Raw genomic sequence first — 24,701 nt, 5'->3', positions numbered from 1 at the left:
TCAGAAATAGGGTAGACGTGCATTTTATATAACTCACCACATAAGCAAACTTTACCTAACCACTACTTCGTTTATTTCCTTAGAGCTCATTCTGGATAGTTCTCAGACTCATGTTTTATTTTCAGAAAATCGAGTCTCCCCTCTTCTTCAGTCACACAAATTGCATCAGTTCTTAAAGAAAGCCATACCTCAGGACCTCACAAAGAGGTATCTATTACCAGGAGCTCTAAGCAAATGTTCTTTTAATTAGCTACATTTATCTTTAATCCCTGTTTTGACAGAAACTCTAAAATAAACATACATTACCAATACATAAAACCCAGCTCAAAGTATGGTTAATTTTTATATTTGACAGAGCCAGTTGGAAAAAATAACTTTGCCCTTTCTCCATCTTTGTGTGATGTCACTGCAACCTAGTCTCAGAACCAAAGACAGAAACAGTGGCATCTGCAGCCACAGTACAATCATGACTCTTAAACTGCTCCTTAAAAGTGGCAATAAAAACCCTAATAAGACCTCTGGGCCTTATGTTGAAGCAGCTGCAAAATCAAGTTAAATAATTTTTGCAAAGACTACAGTAATTATAAAACTGATTAAAGTTTACCTACACTTCATTCCTAGGGTTTTCACCAAGGACTTGGAAACCAGATGGTTCGAGACTATGCATGATGGATATATTCCATGAAGCATGTCCGTTGTCATGGAAACAACAGAAATAACATTATCTTTACTGTCCATTCCTTCACAGAACTATGCATTCAAAAGTTGCCGCCAATTTAAGTAAAATTCAAACAAATACTTGGGTACTAGGTCAAAACCAGCACCTCTACCCACATTTAATTCTAAAGCCCGACTGTTGGATTCACTTAAATGTCTTTAGTGAATACAGTTACTTTCTACAGGGGTATTCAAAGACAGTTTTCATTATTTTCAGAATTTTAACACTTTTTGAAAAGAATTGGAAAAACTAAAGATTCTGAGGGATTGGAGCTGGGGCTCAGAGATTGCCCCCCTCCAGGATAAGAGAATTCTTAGGGAGAGATAATCTGTCCCTGATGGCCCTGTGGCAAAGCAGCTCTGCATCTCCCTAAAGCTAGATCTTATGGCTACATCTAAAAATTATCCCTACTTTCCTGCTAAGGAATTATTTTATCAAACTTATACTTTCCTTCTGCAGCATCTTCAATCATAACAACAATCAAACATGTATTGAGCACCTACTATGTCCCTGACATGCATCATGCCATTTCATAGGTATCATCATTATTCCGGTTGCAAAAATGAGGGAACTCTGGCTTAGAGTGGTGCTTCTCGAATGATAATATACACATGAATCATTCAGGCATCTTTTCAAAATACACAGACCAGAGGGAAAGACCAAGATTCTGCATTTCCAACAAGCTCCAGGTGCTACGACCGCACTTTGAGTAGCAAGGACTTTGACGGTTAAGAATCATTCCCCATCTGCACATGTATCCCAGAACTTAAAGTTTAAAAATAAACAATAAATAAAGCACCATGCCCCCAAACACCCAACTCTGTATATTGAGCTCCAGCTCTTAATCACTATGCTCTCTTGTCTCCCAGTTCCATTATTCATAGCAGCCTCTACTTAAAAGTAAACAAGGCCAGGCGCAGTAGCTCACGCCTATAATCCCAGCACTTTGGGAGGCCAAGGAGGGCAGATCATGAGGTCAAGAGATCAAGACCATCCTGGCCAACCTGGTGAAACCCCTTCTGTACTAAAAATACAAAAATTAGCTGGGTGTGGTGGCACGCGCCCATAGTCCCAGCTACTTAGAAAGTTGACGCAGGAGAATTGTTTGAACCCAAAAAGCGGAGGTTGCAGTAAGCCGAGATGGCACCACTGCACTTCAGCCTGGCAACAGAGCCAGACTCTGTCTCAAAAAAAAAAAAAATAGTAAACAACTGCAACTTAAAAACCCTGACAACTACTACCCCAGTCTTTCCCCTCAGCCAAGCTTTTCAAACCAAGAGTCTGTACCTGGTTCTGGTGTTCCTACACTATCTACTTCACTACTGCTCTGAAATATCACTTCCAAACCTATGACTTCCCCAAATGTGCCATCTCTATCATGGATCGCTCCTGCAAGATAACCAAGGCCTTATTTATGTCCAAATTGCATACATGCCTTTTTACAGCGCTGTGTATGTTGAGATGTGAACTGGATTCTTACACGTGTACATGTTAAATAGGTAACTCAGACAAGCTACTATTAGGAATAGCTCTAAGTAGGGAAATGAACCAAAAAGTAGTTTGGAAAATAGAAGGTAAGAATCAAGAGAAAAGTTAGCTCAAAAGGAATTTATAATTAAAGGGACCTGAGTAGACCTGGGACTTCATGCCGATGAGATGTGACTCTCAACCTTTAGGCGGTAGAAGATGAAATGCTCCGGGTATGACCAAAGATCTAAAAACAGAAACTAGACTAATCAGAAAAGGCCTGGGCTAGAAAATGAAGTTTTCAGGGAACCAGACCAACAGGATATACTATTAATACTATTAATACTTAAAAATTAAGCCTTTCTCTCAAACTGGACTAAGCAGGCCTCCATGACTCCACTATGTACCTGGAATTTGCTCATCTTTATTTAGAGTTCACACCTTGAGAATTTTCAGCCAGTGATAAAATATTCTGGACTGGGTTGGGCATACAAACCACAAAAGATCTTCCTATAGGGGTTAATTTTAAGGAGTTCAAGAATCGTCTCCTAAAATGATTCTTGTCCCTCCAGATGTCTCTCCCACATGTTCACCCACTCTAAAAATTTCCTATAGTCAAAGTACTATCATAGCTCACTGTAACCTCTAATTCCTGTTTCAAGAAATCTTCCTGTCTTAGCCTCCAAGTAGCTAAGACATCAGGTCTGTGCCACCACACCTGGTTTAAAAAATACTTTGTACGCCTGTAATCCCAGCACTTTGGGAGGCCGAGGCGGGTGGATCACGAGGTCAAGAGATCGAGACCATCCTGGTCAACATGGTGAAACCCCGTCTCTACTAAAAATACAAAAAATTAGCTGGGCATGGTGGCGCGTGCCTGTAATCCCAGCTACTCAGAAGGCTGAGGCAGGAGAATTGCCTGAACCCGGGAGGCGGAGGTTGCGGTGAGCCGAGATCGCGCCATTGCACTCCAGCCTGGGTAACAAGGGCCAAACTCCATCTCAAAAAAAAAAAAAACTTTGTAGAGATGAGGCCTTGCTATGTTGCCCAGGTTGATCTTGAACTCCTGACCTCAAGTGATCCTCCTCCCTTGGCCTCCCAAAATGTTTAGAATATGGGTGAGCCACTGCACCTGGACAAGTCCAACACTTCGACTGATTCTAGCCCCAATTTCAAATTGCCTAAAGGAAACCTAAAAATAAACCCAAAAAGTGCCCCAAACAGCTCCTTTTTCCAAGTCTCCATTTGCTACCACTATTTTTTTAATGGTCTCTAGGTTTCAAACCTTGCAGCTAGCTGTCTTGACTCTTTTCAAATCCATTTCATATGAAAAAGTCAGTTACCAATCCCTGAGAATCCCTCCTTTACAGAATCTCAGAGGACTGGACTTCACTGCCAGGCTACTCTTTCTCCCTCCTCAAGTCTTGCTCCTCGTCTACTTCCTGATTGTTTACTGAGGTTCCACTGCCTCAATCTTCCCATCATTAGCACCAGAGTATTTTTTTTCCTTTCATAAGAAGTCTAATAGACAGTAGTTTTCTGCAATAATCAAATTTGTCATTTGAGGGCTTAGTGTAGCTTAGCAATAGCAACCACAGAGAGACCACTATTTTTTGAGTGTACTATGTACTGGGCACTGTGCTATGTTCTTTATCATTCTATTTCAGCCTTTCTAGATGAGGTTCTGGAGATGTGCCAATAAAAAATAGAAAATAGAGAGCCAGTTATCTAATACATTTGGAAAACACCATATAAAAACTCTTATAGTCAATAGTATTTGTCTGCGTGCTTGGGGTAAGCTACTAGTATCAGAACATACTTCTTGTGTTATCATGAGTCTTAGTGATAGCAGAGGCCATTTCCCAGTAAAGAAACTGAAAACTCGCACTCATTTTCCCAGTCTTCCTATTTGAGGCTTAGTCTCATACACATAGCCTAGTCTGTGCCAATCAGATTTAAGAATCATGTATCCATTTTCCATGGCTGCTGTAACAAATGACCACAATTCTAGACAAACACAGTGTTAAGACAAACACAGTGTCTTAAAACAATTCCAGTTTATTTTCTTAACCACTACATAGGTCAGAGTGCAAAATGGAAATAAAATACTCTCACATCTCCTCCATTAAAATACCTGTATCATTATAATTAAAATTATAAATGAAATAATACATTTCTAAATATTTTAGAATGTCATGACTGTATTTTAAGTGTCTAGTCCTCTGAGATTCTGTGAAGGAGGCATTCACAGGACTTGGCAATTGACTTTGTCATAGGCAATAGCTTCTTACAATTATTTAGTCTTTTCATGCACTTACAAGTCACTGCATTTTCCAATATGATAGCACTACTCAGAGAGTAATAAATGAAAAAGAGAGAGATCATTTTGTGATTATCACACACTTTCCATAAAGAAAGACAAATTGAAAAAGGTAATATTTTAGTCGAATCCCTATGTGAGTGGTTCCATTCCTCACTTTCCATCCCCAACCCCAAATTCAAGCAGCAGTAAGGTCTTTCACCATGCACTTACGTTAGGAAAGGGACTTGGGGGAGAAAATAAAATATTACATTCTTGGCTGTTTAGTTCTGAAATCGATTTTTTTTTATACATCTAGAGCAGAAACAATCTTAAAAGCCACATCTTTTCAGTTGCAAGAGTCAGGCACTTAAAGGAGAAAAAAGGTTTTTTTAATTCAAGAAGTTGGATTCAGTATAAAGCACCAAATCCTGGAGGACTCACATGATTTATACCATGAACTAGATGAATGCAGGGTAATGTAAAAACATCATCCACCCAGAGGAAGAAGAGGGCTCCATCCCCTTGTCAAAGAGAGGAAAGAGAGCAGCAGCACCAGTATCCTGAGCCAGTCCCCAGGAGCAGCAGGGTAACAGAAAGCTCAGAGAAGATCCCCAAGCAAAACAGAAGATTCCCAAGTAGCCCCCTGAAATCCTGGGACAGAAACTGAAAGGCTGCAAGCCACATAGGATTCGTGTAGAATCCTAATTTGGCTAATTAATTGCCACCCCTTCCCGACTAAAGGACCAAATGTTAGACTAAAAGTCAGTAAATTTTCTGGAATTGGCAAGATTAAATGTTTTACTACCAAGCCAATACCTAAAACAGTAAAGAAGCAATAATGACTGAAGAATGTTTCTAAGAAGACAGACCTCAAAGAAAACTCCTAGAATCCTGAGCATGCCAAAGTGCTGTAGGAAAAGTTTTTGGCCTCTATCCTCTCACACTCCTTTTCCCTCCACCTGCCACTGTGTATGCATACAAGTGGCTGAGGGACTGATAAACGAGAAGAGGCCTCATGGCTGGTAAGAGGGCAGCACAGAGTCAGGAGAGAACAGAATAAGAGAAGACAACCTCTGGGAGCCATGGAGAAATGGCTGACACCAGCAGCAGGTGATGCAGACTTAGGTAGCACAGCCCAAGGCTTGAAGGGACGAATTCCATCTCAGAAGGGGCAAACCAGCACAGAAGGTAATCAGGGATGCATGCCAACCTCCCCACACAACACCCTATGACATATGTGATTTGGTCCCCAGTCCAACCCAGGAGGAAGAGAAAACTCCAGATAGAGCAGATAGAGTGGAGAATACTCATTTAGCTAATTACCACTCTTTCCCTACTAAGGAATCAAGTGCTAGAAGTTAGAGAATTTTCTGGAGCTGGCAAATTTTCTACTACTGAGCCTACCAAGCCAAGGCAGGTTTTTACATCCAGGCTGAGTTAGTTATTGATAAATAAAACCATGATATTTTGCAAGGTGACCCTGAGTTTGTGACTGAATTCATACTTGGTTTGCAAATCTTAAGGAAATGTGGACTTCCTGTTGGTATGGTGTGAGTTGGTATGGCATTCTTTTCTATTATTCAGATTACTCTGATATGCTTCATTTATAATGTTATAAGTCAAAAACTTGAATGAAGGTTTTTTTTCTCCCATGGTGGAGGGAGAAACTGTGGAGCAGGTGGGTTTGGGCCCTACCAGTTGCTAGGAAGCATGAGAAGGCCTTGTTGGTGACCCACTTTGCTTGTGAAGGCTGGGTGGTGAGCTGACAGGCGGCTTATGGGCCACCTGAAACAGCTTTGTGAGCCACTCATGGCTTATGAGTGAACAGGTGGGGAACCCCTGGAGTGGGGGAGGAAGCTATAAAAATACACATAGCTTCCTATAGAAGAGAGTTGGAACTGCGAAAAGAAGAAATCAGCTGTAGTTTCATTGAAAACAATGCAAGCAACAAGAAATAGATTCTGTGGATTCATAAGGGACTCTTCAAAGATATAAAAGCAAAAATAACTCATTTTTTTTTGTTAAATAGAAAAAGGAAAGGAAATCAACTGAGAAAATAATGGAATGGGGTTTTTAGCAAATGGCTAAAGATCATTCTATATAAATGAATGCTATTCAGATTAAGAGAAATTGAAACCTTCAGAAAATAAACAAGGATAAAAAGAAGAAAGACATCAAATGGATGGGAAAATAAACAAGACAAAAGTTCTTGTAAGAGAAAGTGGCTCATATTGCTAATTTTCCCAAGAGAACACAATCATTATTTAATGCAGCAGAAAGAGGGTAAGAAGTGACTATTATAAGTCAGATGTACTAAATTGTCATTTAAATTGCTTTGCCATTTTAAAGAAATGTATAATCAACCTAAATATAAATACTCACAGGCCCAAATGGTGTGAATGTTATTTAATATTAAATAGTACCTTTTATAAATTAAACCTAACCCATCAACTGTCTTAGTAGTCTACTATTCTCTCCATTGTAGAGACATTCGACCTACAACAGTTAAATACCTTCTTTAAGGCCTGAGTAAGGCAGTTATAGACAGACAGTTTTCCCTTAGTTTCTCATTTTTAAAAAGGCATTGTATATGTATACAATGTGATGTATGTGATATTGACATAGTGAAGATCTGTAGAGCAAAAAAACAAAATAGCTCCAAAACACACCTACCCAAATACTGACTCTTGATCAATAATAGATGCCACACTATGGAGCAAGGAAAGGACAGATTTTTACAGATGATGGTAGAAAAACTGGACATCTAAATCAAGAAAAAGGTGAAATCAGATGTCTACTTCACACCAAAAATAACTACAAATTAATTAAATGTTCGAATGTAAAATAAAAACTATAAAGCTTTTAGAAAATGATAAAGGAGAATGTCATCTATCATCATGATCATGGGATATATGGCAGAAACAGTGCTTTGGGTTCATGAAACCCAATATCTTTTTTATTGTGGGCACTCTGAGCATATCTCTGAACCTCACTTGTATTTCCCTGGGACCATATAACTGGCATCTGGTCACTGGAATTTAGGTGAAAGTGACCGATATACAGCACCAATATATAGGCCTGACTCCTGTAAAACTCTCCACATGATCCTCCTCCTCCTCTTCCCACGTTATGTCTCTCCTTAGATGCTGGCCAAATGTGGAGGATCTGGTGAAGGATTCCAAGGTTCTAGGAGGTAACGGAACTACTGACTGGAAGAGCTTGGGCTTTTGACTGACTGCATGGAACAGAGCCCTCTTCACTCCCAACACTCTATAATATAAAAATCCCATGCAAATAAATAGAAAAAAAGCAGGTAACTCAAGGAGAAAATGGACAAACAGCTAACCAAAAGAAGACATGCAAATGGCATATAAACATGTAGAAAGACATAAAACCTATTTATTTGTCAGTAATACACACATTAAAAGGATAAAAATACATGAAAATTTAATTATATCAAACATTGGCAAAAATGCTGAGCAATGAAAACTCACTGCTGGTAGAAGTGCTCATTGGTACAATCACTTTGTAAAAGAGTTTGCCATTATCTAGTAAAAATAAAGGTATAAATATCCAATGATCTAAATAAAGGTATAAATATCCAATGATCTAACAAAATTAAGCCTATATATTCAAGAGGGATTCATGCATATATACATCAGGATACATACCTGAAAATATACATCTAGAAGCAACCCAAATTGTATTCCCTTAAAAGTAAAATGAGTAAACAAATTTTAGACATAATCTACAAATACATTCAATAACTGGTAAGTCTTTAATATTGAATTAAAACAAGCCACAAAAAATATATGTAGCATTTTCTGTGTATGTAAATTTCAAGAATAAGCAAAAATAAACTATATCATATAAGTATACATAAATACATAGTAAAGAAACCAAGGAAATCTTTTTTTAAGTCATGATAATTGTTACTTCAAGAAGTGGCTAGTGGTTACACAGGTGTTTGTCCTATAATGAGTTGTTAAACGGTATCCATAAATTTCATGCACTTTTTAGTATATGTGATATTTGCAATAAAAATGAGAGGAGAAAAAAATAGAGTTAAGTGATAATCTCTAAAGCAACCAAGCTAATATTATGAAAACTTAAGGGAAGTAAAAGTAAAAAAGAAATCATCCCAATGTGAAGAGAAGAAACTCAATACCAGAGAAAAAGAAGAAGCATTATTGAAAAAGAGAAAAAACATATATAGTGTCTTTAATATCATTCAGAAACAGAGATTATTTTTTAATAATAATAAATAAATTTTGGTTTGGTCACAAATGACAACAATTTCTCTTTGGTTCAACTTCAAAATTACAACTTTTACAAATCTCTTTTAGAGGCAAAATACACGCAATATAAATTAAGTCAAAGGACAAACAACTGCTGTGGAGAGAAAATATTTAAGCTGATATCTGAGGGATAAGTAGAAATTTGCCCACTGGAGAGTGTTCCAGGCTGAGGGAACAGCAAATGAGAAGGTGCAGAGATGCCAAAGGCCCTGACCCTTGCCAAATACTGAAAGGAGATCAGCTTGGCAGAAATGCAATGCCAACCTTTACCTGGGGAAGGCTGCCTCAAGAGGAATGTTGGAAAAAAAGCAATTCCATTGACTGTAAAGATTTTCTTTCATCTGTGGGTTGTCTGTTTACTCTGCTGGACTATTCCTTTTGTCATACAGAAGCTCCTTAGTTTAATTAAGTCCCACCAATTTACCTTTGTTTTTGATGATTCTCAAAAGAAGATATACAAATGGAAAAAATATGAAAAAATGCTTATCATCACTAATGATCAGGGAAATGCAAATCAAAGCCACAATGCAATACCATTCTTGAGGGAGTAACTCTCAAGAATGGCCATAATTGAAAACTCAAAACTAATAAATGTTGGTGTGGATGTGGTGAAAAGGAAACACTTCGACACCGCTGGTGGGAATGTAAACTAGTACAACCACTACAGAAAACAGTGTAGAGTTTCCTTAAAGAACTAAAAGTAGCACTACCATTTGATCCAGCAATCCCACTACTGGGTATTTCCAGAAAAATACTGGGTGTTGCCAGAGGAAAAGAAGTCATTATATGAAAAACATATTTGCACACACATGTTTATAGAAGCACAATTCACAATTGCAAAAATGTGGACCCAACCTAAATCCCAAATGCCCATCAATCAACAAGTGGACAAAGAAACTGTGAGATAGATAGATAGATAGATAGATAGATAGATAGATAGATAGATAGATATACCATCATATAGATATAGATATGTACCCCAACCCAAAATTTACCCATGTAACAAACAAACCTGAACATGTAACCTCAACCCATCATATGTAGATAGATAGATAGATAGATGGAATACTATATATATGAATATGTATATATATATCACATATATATGATGGAATACTATATATATATGAATACATCCATATGTATGTGTGTATGTGTATGTAGTGTGTGTGTATATATATGATGGAATACTACTCAACCATAAAAAAGAATGAATTAATAGCATTCACAGCAACCTGGATGGAATTAGAGACTATTTTGCTAGTGAAGTAACTCAGGAATGGAAAACCAAGCATCATATGTTCTAACTCATAAGTGGGAGCTAAGCTATGAGGATGCAAAGGCATAAGGATGATACAATGGACTTTGGGGACTTGTGGGAGAAAGGGCAGGAAGGTGGTGAGGGATAAAAGGCTACAAATTATGTTTAGTGTATACTGCTTGGGTGATGGGTGCACCAAAATCTCACAAATTACCACTAAAGAACTTACTCTTGTAACCAAACACCACCTGTTCTCCAAAAACCTATAAAAATAAGTGTTAATGTTTAATAAAAATAAATACATAAAAGATTATTATTAAAGATTTAAAAAAAAGAAATTCCAGAAGCTTGTGTTCTGCTAAAATGTTACTGGTTGGGTCTCAGTGTTATCACGTCTGATAACTGCCACTTTCTCCCCACAGAGAATTCTGAGGTAAACAGAAAAATTGCATTTATAGAAAAGAAATAAATTAATTCTACCAAGATGTTTAATCTCTAATTTCTGTGTTGCTATAAAACTCATACTGAAAAGAAGGAAGAAATTGAAACGATACAAAGGACATCACAAATTCTTTCTCTTGATTCTGAGTTTAATGCTGAACAACTATAAAAACTGTTGGTAGGACTTGGGTGTTCCCAAAAATGCAAGTACTAAAACTACTGGGAGAGTAAGTGGGTTCCGTCAGAACTTAAGTTACCCCTTTCCAACCACACAACTGCAATGTGTGTAGTATTTCAAATAAAGCATTCAGGATTCAAGGTAATGCTTTTCCAAATGGGAGCAGACAGATTTTCGACGTCATCTACTTACCCTTCTTATTGCAAAAAAAAAAAAAAAGCTGACTACTCTTTTTTTTTTTGAGATGGAGTTTCACTCCTGTTACCCAGGCTGGAGTGCAATGGCGGGATCTCGGCTCCCCGTAACTTCTGCCTCCTGGGTTCAGGCAATTCTCCTGCCTCAGCCTCCTGAGTAGCTGGGATTACAGGCACACGCCACCATGCCTAGCTAATTTTTTGTATTTTTAGTAGAGATGGGGTTTCACCATGTTGACCAGGATGGTCTCGATCTCTTGACCTCGTGATACACCCGCCTCGGCCTCCCAGAGTTCTAGGATTACAGGCATAAGCCACCGCACCTGGCCTACTCTTTATATTTACCTATGTTAATAAATTGTACTCTTATTGACAAGGAAAAAAATTGTTTTGAAGTAAATGCACACACTGTACTTTAAAAGTCTACTCCATCTCCCTGCTTTATTTTCATACACAATTTATACATTATTTCAGATATTCATTCAAAAGGACAGCTATGTACTCGTACTTTTAAAGAAATTATACATTTTCTGGTGCCAGAGCACACAGATGGTCCATTTACCACTTGAGGGAACTTGCCACTGTTTTTGAAGCAGTAAAAGTTTCATTTTCTCACTTTTTTTTAACTTCCTATTCTCTTTCATGATATTCACTAATGCTATGAAATTATCCAGACATTTTAGAAGCCATTAAAAGTAGAGAAAATTTCTGTTCTCTATAGAATGTAGATCTTATATTTGTTTTTAAACCAAACAGGTGTGTTGAAAAAGGAGGCACAGGGATTTACACTTCTACAGTAACACTGACTTCAGTTCAAAGGCAGGCACAACAATGTCTAATCACTTTGACCAGTCACTTTCACATATGAGGAGGTCAAGGCCTGTGATGAACTGATTCATTAGTTAATGTAACAAGTTGAGCTTGTCTCCTTTCTTTGAGCCCCAAAAATTCAATGGAAATTAGAAAAACATAAAGAATCCAAAGACTCTTAGATAGTAGGGACACAATTATCCCATAAAAATGTAGAATGTTGTCTTTTGTAAAAATTCTTTGCAAAAAAGTAGTTGAAGATGCTTTTTCAGAACCCCAGATACTCTCTCAGTTCACTGTATAAAATCTTTAACAATGCTTCATCAAGAACTTATATAAAATATAAAGTCTGGGAAATGCCATTCTGGACATAGGCCCTGGCAAAGATTTCATGATGAAGCAATTGCAACAAAAATTGACAAATGGGGCCTAATTAAATGAAAGCACTTCTGCATAGCAAAAGAAACTATCAACACAGTAAACAGACAACCCTCAGAATGAGAGAAAATATTTGCAAACTATGTATCCATAAAAGGTATAATATCCAGAATCTATAAAGAATTTAAACAAACCAACAAGCAGGAAACAAGCAATCCCATTTAAAAAAAAAGGTCAAAGGACATGAACAGACACTTCTCAAAAGAAGACATACACATAGCCAATGAGCATGTGGAAACATACTCTACATCACTAATCATTAAATAAATGCAGATCAAGACCACAATGAGATATTGTCTCTCACCAATCAGAATGGCTATTAAAAAGTCGAAAAACAACAGATGCTGACAAGGTTAAGGAGAAAAGGGAACACTTATTCACTGCTGGTGGGAATGTAAATTAGTTCAGCCACTATTGAAGACAGTTTGGAGATTTTTCAAAGAACTGAAAATAGAACTACCATTCGACCAAACAATTCCATTACTGAGTATATACCTAAAGAAATATAAACCATGAAGATACATGCATGCATACGTTCATTGCAGCACTATTCACAATAGTAAAGACATGGAATCAACCTAAATGCCAATCAATGGTAGACTGGATAAAGAAAAATGTGGCACATAAACATGATGAAATACCACACAGCCACTAAAAAGAATGAATTCATGTTCTTTGTAATAGCATGGATGAAGCTGGAGGCCATTATCCTAAGTGAATTAACACATGAACAGAAAACCAAATACCGCATGTTCTCACTTATGGAAGTTAAACATTGAGTACACATGGACATGAAGAAGAGAACGATAGACATCAGGGCCTACTTGTGAGTAAAAGGTGGGAGGAGGATGAGAATTTTAAAACTACCTATCAAGTACTATGCTTATTTTCTGGGTGATGAAATAATCTGTACATCAAATCCCCAAAACACGCAATTTACCCATGTAACAAACAAACCTGAACAAGTACCCCCAACCCAAAATAAAAGTTAGAAAGAAATAATAAAAATAAAATATATGTGTGTGATTGATTCATGTCTGCTTATGAATGTATCTACACCCAGATTTCTAAAAATACATATATAACACAACAGTTCCAAAAGATTACAGGAAAATAGGAAGATATTTATGCTTTTGAAAACAAGATTTAGTAAACATCTATTTAGCAACTATTATTTTTCAGTCATAGTCTCGGTAGTGAGGACACTACACTGAATAAGTCAGATATAATACCTGCCTTCATAGAGCAAGAAGCAGATAATAAAAAGTATGAAGAGAGTAACAGGGGTGAGAAGAGCTGAAAATGCACCAGGGAGAAGACAGCAAAGTCACAACAACTTTTCTTGTTTTCAATAACATTGTGTTTCATAAACTGTCAGCAAGAATAATCATAAATTATAAGTTCATTATTAAATCAGTTGAGATCTCATAAGTAGTTGGTGCTTTAAAAAGTGGTAAAATGGAAACTAAGATTTACCTTACTGCACCTCTGCTATAATACTTGAATTCCTCATGGTCATTGTTGGTGAAAAGGAAAACAAAGAAAAGAACAGCAATGAGATGAAGGAATGGATGGCTAATTGCTCAAATTGACTGAACGGTTGATTTTGTCCAGGTGGACTGAACTACACAGATGGTATGAAAATCCTTTTGTGTATCGAGTTACCAATTAAAAATAATTATCTCATCCTAGGTCAGCATTTGAGTGGGTTCCAACTGGATGGAAATTTAATTATTCTAGGTCTCATCATACAACATCTTGCCAAGACGTACTTAGAGATCGTCTCTAGATGTTATTCATACTTATACCAAGGCTTTAGTCCAAACGTATTTTCCTTTTGTTCCTCTGTGGTCCTTTTACATATGTTGTTTCTTTACTACATTTCGCTTTATCTAGGCATATCAACTTGTGAATAAATATATGTATATATATTATTTTGTTTCAGTGATTTTAGGAAACAGGTGGTTTTTTGTTACATTAGTTCTTCAATGGTAATTTCTGAGATTTCGGTGCACCCATCACTCAAACAGTGTATACTATACCCAATGTATAGTCTTTTATCCCTCACCCCACTCCCATCCTTCCCCTTTAGTCCCCAGAGTCCATCACTTCACTTAGAAAAATGGTCTCTAATTCCATCCAAGTTGCTGCAAATGCCATTATTTCATTTCTTTTTATGGCAATATTTCTGGACAGAAACACTGTTTCTTGGATTGTCCAATGACTAAAGAATATTCTGTCGACAATAAAAATTAATTCATAATGAAAGTCAACCATAACATATTGCAACAAATTTCTAAAACTGATAGCAAAAAATTATGTTTATTATATTCAACAAATTCTATTCTTTGTGAAATCTGGGCAATTCAGTACTCATTCAAAGGCCAAAGTAGAAGAAAACTCAGATGGTTCATCTAATTAAGTTTAAAAAGCATGCTCTTTAATTCTCTGCTAGAACTTCCCCCTTTCTCTTCTTTCGGCCACTACAGCCAGATTAGGCAAGGGTAGTTTGGTCTACATCCTGAGTACAGAAAGGGGAGACAAAGCATGAAATATTTACAACTGGGAAATATTTGCATTAGTGCAAATTGAGGGGCTTAGAACAGTCAGAGACTTCAGATAAGAAGTCCTGTTTTAGAAGAACCCTCAAATTTTCTCAAAACTATTCTTTCTTACCTAGGACAAAGCCCATTGCTTAATCATGATGTATAGCAATCTGAAGAGGTAAACCTAGCTATGCTGTCTAAAATAATAGCCACTAACCACATGCAGCTATTAAAGTTAAAATTAATTAAAATTAAATGAAATTTAGAATTGTTACTCAGACACACCATCCACATTTCAAGTATTCAGAAGCCACATGTCATTAGTGGCCACAGTCTCAGGCAGCACTAAAGTTCATTTCCAACACCTCAGAACATTCTATAGACAGAATTGTAGAGCCTTCCTAGAAAGTTCTTCTCTTTACTTGGAAGAGAGAAATTGAGACTTGAACAAATCCTGTTGGATTAAAAAGAAATTATATTTGCTTCTCTGTAATTGTTGCCAGCCTTCAGGATGCATCCCCGCCCTGGAAACTACTGTGTTAATGTCAGTTATTCCCTTCTCTTTCTCTTTCATTTCAAATTTATCTGCTTGGACTGCACAGACTCACTTCTTTGAGTTTTACATCTCAACACTTTACGACTATCCTTAGGCTAAGCTCAGAGCTGCCTCCCATGCCTCCCAGATTTACCTACACTTTCTATCAGATCCGCCTGGTTCTTATTGTATTTTCTCATCACAATAATACATTTTACATTTTCAAAGGCTCTTCCCACAGAACTCAGTACACACCCATCCAGAGAAAGAGGTAGAAATCAGACCTTTAGAGAAATACAATTAATTAAAACATTTCAGATCAAGTATTTTTCAGAGTTCTCTTCTCTTCATCAACTGTATCCACCCGCAAATATCAAGTGAATACTTAGTCAAAATATCACAACCTAATGAGAGATAAATTCATGATTACATGAAAGTCAAACTTTTCCCTTAAGTTTCTTGACCTTGACATAAAGAAAATGATATAATTAAATTTCAGATTGTGTTCTTCTGGATAAAGGTTTCTCTTATTCAAATATACCTTTTGAAGCCAGTAGAAAGGACTTGCTGATAAATGCTTCAACACCATGCTTTATTACAACAAGTTATTTCTGTTGTTTACTATGTGGTTGACTTGATGAAAAGCAGATCTTCACCAGAGCATTTTTGTGCAAATTCCTTACCTTTCTGTTTACAAAAGAAAGTGAAGACCTTTCAGGGCTATTTGTCACCATGCCCTAGTAGCCAACAATGCACACTGTCAACTGCTTAAGGTTTCACTTCCTAATTAACTTTCCTAGAAGCTAAGAACTGTCTGAAAACACAAAGCCCTCCCGTTAGCCTTCCCTCATTCCACTCCACTCAGTTCTGGATGAATGAAGAGTGTGTTGAACAATGAAGTCCTCCAATGGGGTAGGAACCACCCTGCACATAAAGAGAGTAATCTGAGAAAGCTTTCTGCAGAACAAATTAATTATCTACTTCAGTTAGAACCTTCAAAAAGGATTACGACATTAAGACAGTCCTGCCCCAAACCCACGCATGAATGTTGAAGTTATTCTCAAACATATTCATTTCCTTCATTCCCAAAGTGAGATTCGTTTTCATATAATCACTAACAATATTTCCCAGTCTTTAGCTGAGAGATTCCAGATCACACATGCACACAAAATCCCAATGTATTAGTAATGGGGAACTTTAAATAGAGTCACTATTAAAAGAAGTAGAATTTTATTTTAAATCCTTGTTTGAGAAAATGCACCCCACTAAAGAATTAAATAACTACTTGAGTATCCTACAATTATTGTGCTACTGTTCATTTTAATTGAAGAAAATCATTTTGGCAAAATTTTGGAGTATGTTTGTAAAAAATGTAATACAATTATTTTACTTACTTTGTCATAGACGCAGGGATTGTTTTGTCCATTTTATAGGAAAAGGAAATAAGGAACAGAAAAGTCAAGTCACAAACCTCACATTGCACGGAAATCAAGAGCACTGTCAGTAAGGAAATCAAGAGCACTCCTGACTCAAAATAAGGCATATGTGTTTTAAAGGATATCAGCATACTCTATCCATCTTAGAGAAGAAACTCAGATAGTTTCCTAAGCAGCAAGTTCTTTCTTATTCATTTCATAATATTCCTAAATCTTTGTAATACTTTTTTTGGGGGATGGGGAGGGAGTCTTGCTTTGTCATCCAGGCTGGAGTGCAGTAGCACAATCTCAGCTCACAGCAACCTCCACCTCCTGGGTTCAAGTGATTCTCCTGCCTTAACCTCCCGAGTAGCTGGGATTATAGGCACCCGCCACCATGTCTGGCTAATTTTTGTATTTTAGTAGAAAGGGGGTTTCACTATGTAAGTCAAGCTGTTCTCAAACTCCTGACCTCAAATGATCCAACCTCCTTGGCCTCCCAAAGCGCTGGGATTATAGGTGTAAGCCACCACTCCCAGCCAATCTTTGCAATACTTTTATAGCAACTAGAAATAGTAAGAAAAGAGTGCCATGATAGATCTGGCATTCCTTAATGCGTGATTCTGACTTCTTTCTCGTAAGACCACTGATTTTTACAACTCTGCCTTTTCCCTAGACCATATTCAGTCAACATTATTGAGCAGATAATGTATCTTGCATACATTTCTAAAGCCATGATATCCCCCAATCAACTGGGCTGACTAGACATACCACAATTGATTCCATAATCATCTGCCTTCCACTACTAAAACTCACTTTGCCTAGAAGGTAAAAAATTCAGGTAACTTCACGAGTTCTTCCAAATAATCTCTTATATCTACCAAAGAGAAAAGTCCAGTGATGAAGGGACCCTGAGTTTGGTAGAAGAAAGCAGCTGAAAGACCAAAGACAATGCATACAATACTGCAGTAGATAGTGATTGTCACTAGGTCTTATTGCCATGTGTTCATAAGAAAAAGTCCCACTGAAGTCCAGAAGAGCTTATCTCCCTCCTATGACTCAAATGTAAAAAAATAAATGCCTGTCTTAGTAAAGCTCCTGGGGACCAGTGGCTGGGATTAGCACACAAAGCCTTTTCTGAGACAGCTCTTCTTTGGCAATTACTTATCCATTGAGTAGGAAATTGAAGGGCAAAGGTAAGATGAGTTGTTAAGAAAACCCAGAAAGAACATTCTGATCTTGAAAGCAAATGAACATGGTCTTCTTCATTAAAGGACATTTAGAAAGGCTGGCTGGGTCTAAGTGCTGCCTGGTTGTTGCTCAAACGTTAGCAGCCATTTGCACAGTGAAAGAGTCAATGACACTAATAATTTGTAATTATTGTACAAGCAATCTGAGCACTTGCCAGGTCAGCTTAAGTTGACTGTGACCAGGTTAAAAAGAAAAAAGGACTTTCAAGGACCATCAAGAACAAACTAGCCTGCTCCATATGAGAATCTGAACAATAATTTATCTAAATATTTTCATGCAGAATAGTGGCACTGATTTCTTACTTGAAGCCTTGCCTAGCTAAATATATAAGAAAATGGGAAATCCCATCTGAACCACATTTTATTCCAACTTATACACATTGCCAAGATGTAAAGAGGTAACTATATGTAAAATTGTTGTGTAGAGCCTTGAACTAACCAAGAAGCAAAGGGAAAGGAAGATGAAATAATTCATAATCAAGTGGCTGATTAAATAATTGCCAAAATGAAGTTTGCTTTCCAACATCAAACTCTTCTTCCCTGATGAAAGTACAGTTTGGACTGTAAGTTTCATTCTCAGATGTTCTTTTCTGCAGATCTTAAGCAGGTTAAGTAAGTAATTAAAAGGGAGAGAAGGTCACATGCTAAATCTGTGTGCAACAAGGAGAGGAAGGCAGCCAAAAAGAGATGCCTCTTTTTGGTGACAGTGATATATGAAACAGACCAGGTTGCTGAATGGGAGGAGGAATCAGAATGCAGATAAGCTGAGGATTGGTGGGCAGGCCACTGGGCCCTCAATGGACCTGCCAATAAGGAGACCTTGAGAACATTCAGAGGAAGGCAGGAATCCCAAGTGCAAACATAAGGTTGAATTTGAAGCCAATGGGGCACTCTAATCTTGTACAACATGAAGAGATCAGGAACCAGATAATTTTCCCTGAATGATTTGCTGCTGTGTCCATGAACTTCTGTGAACCCAATTCAGAACCCATAGGTCTTGCTAAGAGAAACAAACTAGGGAGGCCGAGGCGGGTAGATCACGAGGTCAAGAGATCGAGACCATCCTGGTCAACATGGTGAAACCCCGTCTCTATTAAAAATACAAACAATTAGCTGGGCATAGTGGCGCGTGCCTGTAATCCCAGCTACTCAGGAGGCTGAGGCAGGAGAATTGCCTGAACCCAGGAGGCGGAGGTTGCGGTGAGCCGAGATCGCGCCATTGCACCCCAGCCTAGGTAACAAGAGTGAAAACTCTGTCTCAAAAAAAAAAATTAAAAAAAGAGAAACAAACTAATAACCAATTATCAGTTTACCTGTAGAAACAATGTTGTCCACTACCAATTGGGAGACAGAAAAGAGGTAGAATCAAAATAGTGACTTCTGAGGTCAAGCAAAAATTTCATGTGTTAGTACACACTGTTAATATATATAACATATTTTACCCTCAGGAGCAACATAGGTATATATCAGCTCACATAAATTAATAACCACATCCTCACATCTTACATAAAAAATCATGATAAAGAAAGAAAAAGTCAAGGATATTAGGATATGGGGTTTTGGAATTTTTCAAGATATAAATATTTGTCCTTCACTATAATTTATAACTGCTTTTTATATAAAAAAAAAGTACTCTATGTGATGTAAGTGGTGATTCTGAAACGTTGAAGAGAACCAACTGCAGGTTTTATGCAGGTGAACAATAACACAGAATTGTGTTGCTACAGAGAGAAAGGAGGGAAGAAGGAAAAGTAGACAGAACACGATAATGGCGTCAAAGGTCAAAAGAAGGACAAAATGTAAACATATTATTAGTCACTGCTACTTCAGGCATTCTGCTAAAATCACTTTGTAACTATTATATTTTAAAAATCACAAACTGTAATATCCCCACTGAAAGGTTTACCCATTTTAGTATTTCCTCCTTGTAACACTGATCACCCTTGATTATATTTGCATGCTTAACGTCTCTCTTTCTGAAGAGGTGCTATGCTCTCTGAGGTCAGGTTCCTTGTTGATTTTGCTCACGATTATATTTCCTAACTCTGGCACTTTGACACTGTAAGTCCTAAATAAATATTTTAGGGATGGGGAGGGAGGGAGGGAGGAAGGGAAGGAAAAAAGCTATAGGACAATAGTATAACTTGATCTGGATAGAGTTACTTGTAAATGATCTGAGCAAGCTCCAACAATTTGTATCCCCAGGGTTATGGACACATACATAAGAACATAATTTAGATAGTAGGATATAAAATACATTGTAAAACTTTTGAAAAATAAGAATTCATAAGGGATGCCAACTTCCCGTGAATAAGATTTGTTTGTTTGTTTATTTTTGACTTACAGATTCAGAGAGTACATGTACAGGTTTGTTTGTTACATGGGTAATTGCATGTCACTAAGGTTTGGTGTACAAATAATCCCTTCACCCAGGTAGTGAGCATAGTACCCGATAGCTTTTAAACCTACAACTCCCTCTCACCCTCCCATTTCAAGGGTCTATTGTTTCTACCTTTGTGTCCATGTGTATTCACTTTAGCTTCCACTAATGAGTGAAAATATTGAGTATTAGGTTTTCTGTTCCTGCATTATTTGCTTAGGAAAATGGCTTCCACCTGCATCTATGTTGCTGCAGAGGACACGATCTCATTCCTTTTAATGGCCTTGTTCTTTTTGCTTAGGGTTGCTTTGGCTATTCGGGCTCTTTTTTGATTCCATATGAATTTTACAATAGTTTTTTCTAATTCTGCGAAAAATGTCCTTGGCAGTTTGATAGGAAAAGCATTGAATCTGTAAATTGCTTTGGGCAGTGTGGCCATTTTAATAATATTGTTTCTTCCTATTCATGAGCATGGAATGTTTTTCCATCCGTGGATAGGTTGTCTGTTTACTGGGTTGATAGTTTCTTTTGCTGTGCAGAAGCTTTTTAGCTTATCTATGTCCTATTTGTCAATTTTTGGTTTTGTTGCAATTGCTTTTGGGGACTCAGCCATAAATTGTATTCCTATCAAACTGCCAAGGACATTTTTTGCAGAATTAGAAAAAACTATTCTAAAATTCATATAGAATCAAAAAAGAGCCCAAATAGCCAAAGCAATCCTAAGCAAAATGAACAAAGCCAGAGGCATCACTACCGAATTTCAAACTATACTACAAGGCTATGGTAACCAAAACAGCATGATACTGGTACAAATCTCTGATTTCTTTCTGTTGTGTTTTAAAAATGTGCTGTAGATATCTTTCACTTCCTTGGTTAGCCATATTCCTAGGTATTTGATTCTTTTCGTGGCTGTTATAAATGGGATTGTGTTCTTGATTTGGCTATCAGCTTGTACATTATTGGTGTATACAAATGCTCCTGATTTTTGTACATTGATTTTATATCCTGAAACTTTCCTAAAGTTGTTTATCAGTTCTAGGAGCTTTTTGGCAGAGTCTATGGGGTTTTCTAGGTATAGAATCATTATCTGTGAAGATAGTTTGACTTACTCTCTTCCTATTTGGATGTCTTTAATTTCTTCTTGCCCACTTGCTCTAGCTAGGACTTCCAGTACTATGCTGAATAAGAGTGATGAAAGTGGACATCCTTATCTTGTTTCAGTTCTCAAAGAGAATACTTCCAGCTTTTGCCAATTCAGTATGATGTTGGCTGTGGGTTTGTCATAGATGGTTCTTATTATTATGTTTCTTTGATTCCTAGTTTGTTGAGGGTTTTTAACATGAAGAGACATTGAGTTTTATCAAAAGGCTCTTTTGCATCTATTGAGATGATCATGTGGTTTTTGTTTTTAATTCTGTTTATGTGGTGAATCACATTTATTGATTTGTGAATGTTGAACCAACCTTGCATCCCAGAAATAAAGCCTACTTGATCATTGTGGTAACTTTCTGATGTGCTACTGGATTTGGTTAGCTATTATTTCACTGAGGATTTTTGCATTTATGTTTATCACAAATATTGAAGCTTTCTTTTTGTTAAGTCTCTGCAAGGCTTTGGTATCAGAATGATGTTGGCTTCATAGAAGGAGTTAGGGAGACAACCCCTCTCCTTTTTTTGGCGGGGGGGAGGAATAATTTCCATAGAATTGGTATGAGATCTTTGTATGTCTGGTAGAATTTAGCTGTGAATCTGTGTCATCTCGAGGTTGGTTTTTTTTTTTTTTTTTTTTTTTTTGGTAGGGTTTTTTATTACCAGTTCAACATCAGAACACATTATTGGTCTGTTGTTCAGGATTTCAGTTTCTTCCTGGTTCAATATTGGGAGGCTGTATGGTTCCAGGAATTTATCCATTTCTTCTATGTTTTCTAGTCTGCATGCATAGAGATGTTCACAATAGTTCCTGAAGGTTTTTATATATTCGTGGGGTCAGATGGTAATACCACCTTTCTCATTTCTGATTATGCTTAGTTGGATCTTTTCTTTTTTATTAACAACCTAGCTATCAGTCTGTAAATCTTATTTATTCTTTCAAAAAACAAACTTTTGGTGTGAATTTTTACATGGACTTTTACATCTGAATTTTGTTCAGTTCAGCTCTTATTTTGGTTATTTTTTTTTCTTCTCCTGGCTTTGAGGTTGGTTTGCTCTGGTTTTTCTAGTTTCTCTAGGTGCAACGTTAGGTTGCTAATTTGAGATCTAATTTCTTAATGTAGGCATTTAGCACTATAGATTTTCCTCTTAATACTGCTTTACCTGTGTCCCAGAGATTCTGGTATGTTCCACCCAGTAGCAGAATATACATTCTTCTCATCTGCACACACCACATACTCTAAGATTGACAATTGACCACATGTTCTGCCATAAAGCAAGTATCAACAAATTCAAAAAATAAAAGTTATACCAATCACATCGTTTCATTAGTTTCAAAGAATTTTTTTATTTCTGCCTTGATTATATTCTTTACCCAAAAGACATTCAGAAGTAGGTTGTTTAATTTCCATGTAATTTTATTGTTTTGAGAGATCTTGGTACTGATTTCTGTCTTTATTGAGCTATGGCCTGAGACTGTGGTTGGTATAATTTTGGTCTTTTTGAATTTGTTGAAACTTTATGGCTGAGCATGTGGTCAATCTTAGATAATGTGCTGTATGTAGATGAGAAGAATGTATATTTTGTTGTTGGCCTCAGTGTTTTGTAAATGTTTATCAGGTCCATTTGGTCAACTGCGAGTTTTAAGGTCAGAATGTCTCTGTTAGTTTTCTGCCTCAATGATTTGTCTAATGCTATCAGTGTCGTGTTGAAATCTCCCACTATTATTGTGTGTTTATCTAAGTCTCTTCATAGGTCTCTAGAACTTATTTTATGAATCTGGGTGTTCCAATGTTGGATGCATATATATATATATTTAGGATAATTATGTCTTCTTGTTGAATTGCATCCTTTATCATTTTGTAATGTCCTTGTCTTTTTTGAGCATTGTCTGTTTTATCTGATGTAAAAATAGCAACCTCTGCTCTTTTTGTTTTCTGTTTGCCTATAGATCTTTCTCCATCCATTTACTTTGATCCTATGGGTGTCACTGCATGTGAGGTGGGTCTTTTTTAAGACAGCAGACAGTTGGGTCTTGCTTCTTTATCCAACTTGCCACTCAATGTCTTTTAAGTGGGGGCATTTAGCCTGTTTACATTCAAGGTCAGTATATCTATGTGAGGATTTGATCCTGTCATTATGTTGTTATCTGGTTGTATGAAGACTTGATTGTATAGTTACTTTGTAGTGTAAGTGGGCTATATAATTGTGTTTCCATGGTAGCAGGTATTGATCTTTGTTTCCATGTTTAGCACTCACTTAAAGCCATTCTTTAACGCAGATCTAGTAACAAATTCATTTAGCATTATCTTCTCTGAAAATAACTTTCTATTTCTTTCTTTTATGAAGCTCAATTTGGTGGGATATGAAATTCTTGGTTGGAATTTCTTTTCTTTAAGGATGCTGAAAATAGGCCTTCAATTTCTTCTGGCTTGTAAGGTTTCTGCTGTAGCGTCCACTATTTGCCTGACAAGCTTCTCTTTGTAAAAAATAAGGAATGCTTCATGAATTTCTGTGTTACCCTCATGCAGAAGCCATGCTATCTTCTTTGTATCATTCTGATTTTACCATGCATGCTGCAAAAGCAGGCACATGAATAAGATTTAAATTCTGAGTATACTAGGATGAATGAATCAACAGAATAACTTAAATGATGTGAGATTCTATAAAGATAAGGACTATTTGGGCATTCATTCTCTTATTGTACCTTTTCATGCTTCTGTAGAGTTCTTGTAAAAGAATAAATTGATATTAATAATAGAGCAGCTGTTGGTAAACCATAACTAAAGCATAAAGTCTAGAGAAATATGGTGTTAGGGTAAAATTATTCATTTAAGAGACTTGGGGATTTAACCCTAATAAATCCCATAAACTAACTAGGTTATAGTCTCTTAAACTGTGAGATGAAAATAGTAAATCAAATTATTTCTGAAGACATTTTGAATTATGAATATCTTTGTCTTTATACCTAAGTTTCATACTTTAGTGAGAATGCCAGAAAAGCAACAACAATGAATAGTATGTCCTCGTCATACACAGAGATTTTTATGGTACTAATTCTTTGTGGCTGTTAGGCAAAACTGTAAAGTTCAGGATTTAAAACATAAAGTGGCTAAACAAAGGTTTAAGCATTTTGTTTTAGCTCTCAGTTTTATGTAAATGTTCTCACCTGATTATATTCTCGATATAATTTAAGTAATCACATTTTTCTGCTTGAAAAAACTACCTAACTGAGCCAGAAGGTTTAGATAATAGAATTAGATAGTTGATGTGTGGCTTAAAAAGGTAAAAGCCTTCAGGCAAGTGGTCAGGCAGGTGG

The 24,701-nt window shown here is 36.8% G+C and overlaps 1 protein-coding gene and 1 non-coding gene across 6 annotated transcripts in view; both read right to left on the bottom strand.

Annotated features, from left to right (window-relative positions):
• PLEKHF2 (pleckstrin homology and FYVE domain containing 2) overlaps positions 1–24,701 on the bottom strand; it is a 720,359-nt gene that overhangs the window by 233,801 nt on the left and 461,857 nt on the right. The gene's annotated exons all lie outside the window — the stretch shown is intronic.
• LOC135278140 (U6 spliceosomal RNA) lies at positions 23,869–23,970 on the bottom strand. The gene has a single exon (XR_010345697.1). It is a non-coding gene; the product is annotated as a U6 spliceosomal RNA (small nuclear RNA).

The sequence above is a fragment of the Aotus nancymaae genome, unplaced genomic scaffold, assembly GCF_030222135.1.
Source record: "Aotus nancymaae isolate 86718 unplaced genomic scaffold, 86718_ANA_hifiasm-v0.15.2.pri h1tg000036l, whole genome shotgun sequence".
NCBI lineage: Eukaryota > Metazoa > Chordata > Mammalia > Primates > Aotidae > Aotus > Aotus nancymaae.
Note: the sequence above shows the minus strand (reverse complement) of the source record. Positions and strands in the feature narration are given on the sequence as shown.